This window comes from Nicotiana sylvestris, chromosome 4, assembly GCF_000393655.2.
Source record: "Nicotiana sylvestris chromosome 4, ASM39365v2, whole genome shotgun sequence".
NCBI classification, from domain to species: Eukaryota; Viridiplantae; Streptophyta; class Magnoliopsida; order Solanales; family Solanaceae; genus Nicotiana; species Nicotiana sylvestris.
In genome coordinates this window covers 147635914-147646093 of record NC_091060.1, presented here as the reverse complement: position 1 = coordinate 147646093, position 10180 = coordinate 147635914, and the positions used below count along the sequence as shown (strand labels likewise).

Sequence of the window (10180 nt, the reverse complement as noted above, 5' to 3'; positions counted from 1 at the left end):
GAAAATCTTTTTTTTTTTTGAATTTTTGAAATTAATATCTTAAAGAAAACTTCTAAAGAGGTATTAAAAGAAAATTCTCTTTTTTTGGAATTTTTAGTCTTAATATACTAAAAGAAACATAAAAGCAATTTTTCTTTTGAGTTCGAGATATTAATTTCCTAAGGAAAACCATCTCAAAGGAATTTTTTTCATTTCTAGAATTAGTATTCTAAAGAAAACAACTAACGGAAATATAAAACACAAAAGCTCTTTTTTTTGGATTTTTGAGTTATAACACACTTTTTCAAATACAAAATAGAAAGTACAATAATAAAAAAACTCGACATTACTGTATGTTTACCGTGAAAATGGTAACAACAATTAAATTTGTATATGAGATTCTAAAAATATATGATCTATTTTTATGCTAGTTGTTAGAGCAGTAGATGCTAAGAGTATGAAGTTTAACAAAGAGATTCAAGCTTAAACGAGATAGTAATCGAACTCAGGGACTTGTATCCCGAGCCTCGGACTAGTCGACAAAGGAGCCTCGGGGCCGATATCCGGCTCGGTCTCGAGCTATCGGGGGTAGTCGGGGATGGGATAACAGTTGAGATATGATCATGCAAGGCTCTTTATGGCCAATACCTAGCAATAAACGAAGAACAAATATGAAAGCAATAAACGTTAAGAGTGGCCTCGAGGTAATGAGAACGAGCAAGTTAGAGAGAAGAGAGAGAGAGAGATATTATTGATCTTGTGGAGAATAGTTGGAGCAACATCAGCCCTTTACAAAGTGGCATGGATTCCCTTTATATAGGAGAGGGAATACAATATAGTACAGAGTGCATTAAATGTAAAGATACGGGGATGGGACGGCTAGGCATGATGTTAGATCCTGCTGATGTTGGTTGCTTGCCTCGGGAATTCCCCATCCACGGGACCTTTATTGGGTCGCGGGCGAACCTCGGGAGAGGGAGCTCGATCGTAGTCCTACAGCCTCGAGATACTGATATGACCCCCCGAATGCACCTTAGTGGCGAGAAATAGACTCCTCCGATTTCACCATATACACTGTACAAAACTAGAAGGTAAACGACGACATAAAAAGAAAAACAAACTCAAAACATAAAAAATGAAAATGAAAATCTTCTTAAGCAACTCTTGAATAAGCGATCCTGACTGGATGGTCCCGGGGTGTCTGTCATGCTCAAACTCCGATAAGTAGACCCACACATGTATGAGAAAATTAAGACCAAATAAAGTTAAAGAACTAGAACGCTATGTGAGACAATAATACTCCCTTATGGACACATGCAAGACATGATTGGGGCTTTGCAAAACGGCTTATGTGGCCAAAAGGTCGCTATAAGTGTAAAATTTAATTAAGACCTCGCAAAGCCAAGAACCTAAGATTTACTAGGAAAACCAGATCCTATGTGGGTTGCCCACGTATCACGCCCCGAAAGACGAGAATCGGGTATCTGTAGTTCTGCCAGATTAGATACGGGCGAGAATTAAAAAAATAACTAATTTAGAGAAAATATGTTTTTTTGTCTTTTTTTGAAAAATAATGAAACATGTAAACTCTTTTTGGATTTTTCTTATCCCTTTTTTCGCTTTTTTCGGAAAATGATGGGAAAATGCAAATCTTTTTTGGGATTTTTCATTCATTTTTTTTGTCTTTTTCTTAAGAAAAATGTGAAAGAAAAACATAACTGGACCCTACTTGCTTTATTTTCACACTTCACCCTCTTTTATTTCTCATTTACCCTCAACCATCATTGGTCCATCAAATGACCCTTTTTACCCTTGAAGATAGCAACATGTAGCATATAGGATGCATCAAGATGATCTTTTATTTTAGGTACACTTGTCCTAAACGAACTCAACCCCTATGTTGAGTCCCCTAAGTCAAATGCACGTGATGCAAACAAACGTTCCTACTAGGGATACGGCATGAGGTTACGTTATTCTAGGTTTAAACCTGGGATTATGTTCTATACTTGGCTTACCCAAGCGGACAACTCGAGCCGAACAGGGGGTAACGTACTGGGAGCACAAAAGTCTACCCGGTCTTGTTGCTGGCCCAGCCTCGTTCTATTTGGTATAACTTCTAATAGAAAAGTAGGTCACACGAACGTGTGCACCATTTTTAGAAGACTCAAAGGGGTGGTGTAAGAACGTATTTTAATATAATTCAAACAATATCGAAATGGTAAATAAATAGCAATTAGCACATTAGGTTCACAAAAATACAGCAATATTAACAACATATAAAGCCAAATAAAATCATATTAAAAAGCTCGAATTCTTGAATCCTGAACCAAAAGTTCTGGGTTCTTGTCCCCAACAGAGTCACCAGAGTTGTCACACCTTCTTTTTCTACCACCGAAGGGTATTAAGGGAGTTTTTTCCAATTTAAGTGACAATCAAAACGGGATTATTTTATTTAAAATTCAGAGTTTCCACTTGGGATAATTTATGGTGTCCCAAGTCACCGATTTAAAATCAGGAATCGAGGAAGTTTGACACTAATTACGGTCTGCGAACACAGAAATCCGAGTAAGGAATTTTGTTAACACGGGAGAAGGTGTTAGGCATTCCCGAGTTCCGTGGTTCTAGCACGGTCGCTTTGATTATACTTGGCTTAATCAAATTGTCTAATTACTCATTTTAGAACCTATGTGTATTTGCCTTTTTTAATTAAGAAACTATCTTGAAACATGTCACGTGTATGTGTACCCATTTATTTGGCGCGTCAAAAATCATGTCACACGTACGTGTCCACAATTAATGACGCTTTATTATTATTAAGAATGTTTGGCCAAACTTGCGCGAACGCATACTCCGGTTTGGTTTTTAGAATCGTAATTATGTCATGCGGACGTGTACACAACCACGATGTTGGTATATTAAACGTGCTTAAAGCAAACTACGAATATCATTTTGACAATACATAATAAGAGGGCCATATCAATTTAATTATGGATGGCACACCTCGGTCCATTTTTAAAGAACTATATTAAAGCGGACTACATTAATAACAATTTTATTATTACTGAGAAAGTTTCGTCAAAGTTGCGCGAACGCATACTCCGAATTGGTTTTTAGAATCGTAATTATGTCACGCGAACATGTACACAATCACGGTGATAGATTAAAAGCGGGTCTAAAAGCATACTAACATATTCATAAATTAATTTATCCTATGGTTTATGACTAAATTTACATCCACGATATGCAACTAAGTTTGGAAAACTTCCTACTTTCACAAAATTATACAATTGGTATACCTTATAGCTTAATTTCAAGACAAGACAAGCCAAAATCGTATTTGAACAAATCAAACGGACTTCAACAAAAATGCTTCACTCAACACAATCAAGACACAGTGCCAACGAACAACATGGAAATAAGTTTGAATTTACTAAATCACAGGAGAAAACACTGCCTTTCACACAGATTTCACAAGAAACAAAATACATTGTCATGACATTGTAATCAGGATTATCATGGTAATTTCGATTTTCCTTTCAAGAGGTCCAAATTCTCGTTCAAAAACAGAGAAACAACTCATTTTCTTTGCTTATGTCTAATGTTATATCCTTTAGCAATTACTACTACCACACAAACATCCACGGCAATACTTAATTACAAAACAACAATTAGAGCAAGATGAACAAATAAACTGGACCATTTATATGAGAAAAATCGAGAAAAACGAAAAGAGCAAGGAAAGAGTAGAGCTATGAGGTGAGATCGAAATCCATGAAATTAATAGTGAAGTAAAAATGAGAAACTCTAACTTGTTTATAGCAATGCAAAATCCCGGCAACTCGATCTTGATCAAAAAACAGACGCAACAATAGCCTTAAATCGGAACCTACGAACGACAACCTCGGATCTTGAAACACTTCGTCCTGGTAGTGACTCTACTCCATCGGCTGAAATTGAACATTTTTTATTGAACTCTCTGACTCTCAGTGTCGTTCCCTCACCCTGAGTGTATTAGAGAAGATGAAAAAAAACTAGTTTCCTCCCTTTTAGTTACTGTTCCATTGCAGAATGAGGAGGGTGGTTGTACGGCGGGCTGGTTTCTATGAGGTTGAAGAGAGCAGGGGTCGATGTTTCTTTCTATTGTGTGTTAGCTTTAGGTTGTGGAGAAGATGAAGAAGCTTAGCTTCCATCCATGAAAATCGGCTGAAACTTCAAGGTCTGTGTATCGTTGGGTGTTGGAGATGGAGGAGAGTGTGAGCGGCGGTTCTGGGTTGAGAGGATCGACGACTGTGAGTTTTGGGTTCCTGATGGTGTGTGTTGATGGCTGTAACGACTGGGGTGGGGGTGTTCGAAGAAGATGAAATATCAGGGGGGGTCTCTCTTTAGTCTTTGCTGCGGATTTCTTGGTAGGGATCTAGGTTTGCAGATTTTTTAGGTCTTAGGTTAGATCCCCTTTTTGACTTAGGCGTTAGCCCCCCCCCCCCCCCCCCCCCAAGAAACATTTTATGCCTAAATTGTATATAGGTTTTTAGGGGTTTTAAGGGTATTAGGGTTAGTTTAGTGGGTGTTGGGCTTGGGTTGTTATGGGCTAGGTCCGAAAATTAGGCTTAAAAATGGGTCGTTTGAACCCAAATTTTATTCTTTCTTCGTGAATGACACTAAAATACGACCTCATTTACCTATTAATCCTACTTAAGTAAAATAACTATTAAAATATGGCTAGCCATTAAAACAAACCTATTTTTTTGGTATTTTCAAAAATAAAAATAAGGTACTATTTTTTTGTATTTTTTAGTTTTATGAAAGGTATATAAACTAAAAGCAACTAAAAAGAAGAAACATTTTTGTAATTTTCATTTTTTTGATAAAATAAAGTAAAAGAGTCAAAACTAATTGAAATATCGATATTAAGCCTAAACTAAATATTTTACGCTAAAATGGGTGAAATCTCGGGGAGGGTCAAAAATCACATGTCTACAATACCCCCCCAAACCCTAATCATTTTACCATCCTTCCCCGTCTTCATCTGATCCCCTCCTCTCTCGAATTCTCTCTACCTAAACCCTAATCTTCAGGCGTCGTTATTCATCTACTGCCCTCCTATGGTGGTTCTTCACCACCTCAGGCCTCTAATGGCCTCCTTCTTGTTATGGTGTCTCCATTTCTTGGATTCTTGAAGGGATCCTCAAGGGACCTAGGTGGTCTGTTTGCACCTTGGGTTTTCTTGCTGGTATCAGGCCATTTAGTTTGATCTTGAGTAATGTATGCGGCGAAATCAAAGGGTCCTATTCCTTGATGTTAGTTCATTTCAAAAGAATACCTTGAGGCCTCGAGGACGCGAAGCTGTGACCGACTCGTCGAGGCTCGAACTAAAGGGGATGTCGATCGAGGTTAAACTAAAAATAGGGAATTCCCAAAGCACGCGGCTAAGTCTGACAAAGCCGACCTACCCGGAGCCTGTATCAAGGTGTCACGTCTAGCCGTCCCATCTTCATACCTTTACAATTAATGCATATTGTAATATGTTGGATTTTTCCTCATATATAAAGGGGATCCTTACCACTTTGTAAAGGGTTGTTGTTGCTCTAACTATTCTACACGAAATATACAAGAACTCTTTCTTTTCTCTCTAACGTATTCTCTCAACACTATTTCCATTGCTTACTACCTTCATACTAGTTCGTCATTTATTGCTTGTTATTGGCCATAAAGAGCCTCCTTTAATTATATCCTAACTGTTAGCCCCTTCCCGATTATCACCGATAGCTTGAGCCCGAGCCCAGGCATCGACCTCGAGGCCCTTCATTATTTAGTCTGAGGCCCGGACAGCTAACCCCTTGGTTCGGCTATAACTCCACTCTAGTTCGTATTTCGTCTTTAAACTTCACATACTTAGCATCAACTGCCTTAAAAACTAGCATAATAATAAATCACGTATTTTTAGAGTCCCATCAACAAATATAATTTTTATTATCACTTTCACGGTAAACATTTTGGCGCCCACTGTGGGGCTAAAAATAATAGTGATTATTTTCTTGCTGGTTTCATTACACAACGCAAGTTATCTTTCACACTTTTTCTTGTCCAAGATCTTCGATTTCAGGCCAAAATGTCTGGCTCAATGAACAGAGTTAAGAACGACAACCTTGAAGACCACAGAGAAAATGGTGTGGTTGTTCCAGTTATTGGTGCGCCGCCACAGAACCCAGATAACACACCTGGACCGATTCCAGCGGACACAGGTTCATAAGACGCACAGCAGGTCGACGAAACCTCACACACTGATAGGAGCATACAACACGGCGACCAACAAGAAGCCCAAAAAACCCCAGCTCAGGAAGAACGGGAAGTTAGCCTTCATGTTATTTTTGAAATGTTGCAGGCACAATAGTTGGCTATCGCTCAGCTACAAAGCCGCCCGAAGACTCCCAGCACGGTAGCACCGTGGACTACTCCCCCAGCCGAACAGATACTTGAGAGATCGAGCAACAACGGATCGATAGCTGACCCTGCCATCGTGAAAATGCTAGAAGACCTCACCAAAAGGATCGAATCAGGCGAGAAAATAATAGCAGCCAATGATAAGAAGGTCGAGACCTACAATGCCAGGCTCGACCAGATCTCGGGCGCACCCTCGGTCCTGAATGGTGTAGATTTTAAGAAGTTCGTACAATGGTCGTTCCTAGAGGAAGAGGCTCCAAAACCCATTCCAAAGAAGTTCAGAATGCCAGAACTCCCAAAATACAATGGGACCTCAGATCCCAACGAACATGTCAGTGCTTATACGTGCGCAGTTAAGGGCAACGACATAAAAGACGACAAGATCGAGTCCGCCTTATTGAAGAAGTTTGGAGAAACGCTCTCAAAGGGGGCCATGATGTGGTATCACAATCTAGCTCCCAACTCAATAGACTCATTTGCCATGCTAGAAGACTCCTTCATAAAGGCACACGTCGGTGCCATCAAAGTAGCAACAAGGAAGTCCGACGTATTCAAGATTAAGTAGAGGGAGAATGAAATGCTGCGAGAATTCATATCTCGCTTCCAAACAGAACGAATAGGACTACCCATGGTATTCGATGACTGGATGGTGCAGGCCTTCACTCAAGGCCTGAATGAACGAAGCTCAGTGGCCTCAAGGCAGCTGAAAGAGAATCTGATCGAGTATCCCGACGTAACCTGGTCGGACGTCCATAACCGGTACCAGTCAAAGATGAAGGTCAAGGATGACCAGCTGGGAGCTCCTTCGGGCTCAGTATATTTGAGTAGACTCCTGGCGAAGGAGTCAAAACTAAACAAAGAGAGGTATCAGTCATACCCCGAAGATAGGAGGAATGCCCCGAGACGCGATCTGCCCCACAACGATCGATTGGTGAACCGAGGATAGAACCCTCGGGGACTCATCAACAGGGGAAGATTTGATGGGGACACGGAGCCAACAGGGGCACCTCGCCTATCAGAATATAACTTCAACGTCGATATATCGCACATCGTTCTCACCATCAGCAAAACCGAGGACACCAAATGGCCCAGGCCTATTCAGTCAGATCCTTCCCAGAGGAATCACAACTTAGTGTGTGAACTTCATAAAACGCACGGCCATAGGACCGAAGATTGCCACCAGCTTCAAAAGGAGATAGTCAGGCTACTCAATAAAAGTCACTGCCAAGAATTTTCGAGCAATCGGGATAAGATTCAGTTCTGAGAAAGAGAGGTGGCCAAGAAGAACGAAGCAAATAAACCACGACATTTTACCACATGATATTGGAAGGGCGTCGACACTCCCTAGGAACCTGTGACGAGGAGGACAAAAGTATCCATCACCAGATAAAAAAAGAACCCGGGAATACGTACCCGAAGATACCCTCACATTTAGCGAGGAAGGCTCCGAAACCTCGCCCCAACCACACAACAAAGCACTAGTAACCTCTTTCTTCATTCATTTATTTCGAATAAAACATGCACTTGTGAATCCAGGTAGCTCGACCAACACTATCAAGTCGAGAGTAATAGAGCAGCTCGGACTGCTAGACCAAATTGTGCCCGCCTCTTGAATCCTTAATGGATTTAACGCGACGATCGAAATAACCTAAGGAGAGATCACTCTCCTAGTCAGCATGGCTGGCACGGCCCAGAACGCCAAATTCCATGTCACCAAAGGAGACATGAGGTATAACGCCTTATTCGGACAGTCGTGGATACAATGCATGAGAACGATATCATTTACTCTTCACCAAATGATGAAATTCCCAGCAAAGGACAGAATTAAAATCGTCCTCGGGAAACAACACGTAGCAAGGGAAGCGTTCGCGGGAACGTAACGTAGCGCCGACACCAATATCTCCACCCTCAAAAGAGCCCAAGGATAATTGAACTACGTCTTTGGCTAAACCCAATTAAATATAGTGGAGGACCGTACCGAGTCCTCACTTCAAACAATTGGGACACATCAGACCTCGGAACTACACCGGCGCATCCCACGATAAGGTAAGACCGCCTCCTCCCTTCATTATTTTACACTAACCCATATGCAGGCGCCCGATCAGGGCAGTCGAAAGTGCTAACCCAACCCGAAGATTTCAAGGCCTTAACGGCATCCATTGCACTCTTTTCCTTTGGCCAAGCTTCTGTCCTGAAGAGGGTTTCACCAGCAAGGTTTGACGAGGCAACGTCCACCCGCTACTTAAGGAGGATCTGACGAGCATGCAAGGCTTCTTTCACAATTAACCCCGAACACTGGAGGGCACCCCTTGAGAGGTCATCCGCTTGGAAGAACCAGGGAACGACAAACAAGGTTCCAATAGGAAATGATATACCGGGCCAAACGGTCACATGAACCATGTCCGCATAAGCTGAGCTCACAGTAATGAAACAACATGTACTTATGCCAAATATTGAAAGAATATCTTTCACGAAAAGCATCTCGTACTCCTAAAGAAATTTAGCATTTTCACAGCAAAGATCCCTCCACCAAGAACGTCCCGAAATACTTGGAGACTAGCGTCAATAACTCGGCACCCGCATGACCTCAGGGTCGAAACTCCATACTCATAAGCCTTCAACGAGGCAGCACGGAAATCATGAAACATCTCCAAAAGGGAAAATGTCCCGAACACTCGGAGACTGGCATCACAAAATCAGAAAGCATATGACCCCAGGGTCGGAATCTCCAAGATCATAAGCCCTCAATGAGGCAATTCCGAGTTCATGAGTAACGGCCCCCGACCTAAGCAAACTCGATGACTTGGAGACTGTCGCCAATCACCATTCATTTAAAAGCCTGAGGCCATAAGACCCCGAGCAGGTAGACTCGGTCTAGTAAGACCTATTTAAGGCAGCAACGAAAACTGTAAGACCTCAAGTAAGGAATGAATCATACTTGTACCAAGTATCAACAAAACTGTAAGACCTCAAGAAAGGCATGAATCATACTTGTACCAAGTATCAACAAAACTGTAAGACCTCAAAAGGCATAAAAATTTTGTAAGACCTTACTACAGGCATAAACTCAATCCCAAAGTTTAGGCTATATGTCACATTTGTAAGACTCCTGAAAGGGCATACCCTCGATGTAGATGCCTAAACTACTACACTCAGGATCAAACATGGCTCCGGCCAAACACAAATAATTACGGCCATACGGTTGTACCAGCCGAATTAACGCGATTCGGGGATGCCCGACCGTCGCTACAAAATCACAGGCCATTACTTCGAATCTACTTCGAAAAGAACCGGTTAAATAGACTACCCTCGACAGGAAAAAGAGCTTCAACCATGTCAACTCCAAATCACAAGGCTTCGAGCTACTCAGGCTATGAGCTAAACCTTTTGAGGTGCTCGAACATCGCCACAAATGACTTGAAATCAGGGTTCTTCCCGAACCGACGATGGGTCAGGCAAAATCATTTCAAAAAGTCCTTAACGAGAGGAAAACAAAGCCTACATATGCCTAAGGGCAAAGCGTAAGAGCCATTGTCGCCAGCCTAATGAGCCTCAGGGGCACACACTAAAAGGTCGCAACGACCAAAAGCGTAAGAGACACTGCCGCCAGCTGAAAATTTGAATACTTGAGGGTCAAAATGAGCTCGAGTCGTAACCCGATTCTGAGACCGGACCCAAAATAGCTAACTATACATGCCTAAGGGCAAGGCGTAAGAGCCGTTGTCACCAGCCCACGCAAATATGGAACTTGTGGGTCAAT

The 10180-nt window shown here is 41.6% G+C and overlaps 1 long non-coding RNA gene across 1 annotated transcript; it reads right to left on the bottom strand.

Annotated features, from left to right (window-relative positions):
- Window positions 1-684: 684 nt before the first annotated feature.
- LOC138889174 (uncharacterized) lies at window positions 685-4443 on the bottom strand. Its single transcript, XR_011406973.1, has 2 exons — window positions 3789-4443; window positions 685-1053 (listed from the first exon to the last, which is right to left on the bottom strand). It is a non-coding gene; the product is annotated as an uncharacterized lncRNA (long non-coding RNA).
- Between the last annotated feature and the right edge of the window lie 5737 nt (window positions 4444-10180).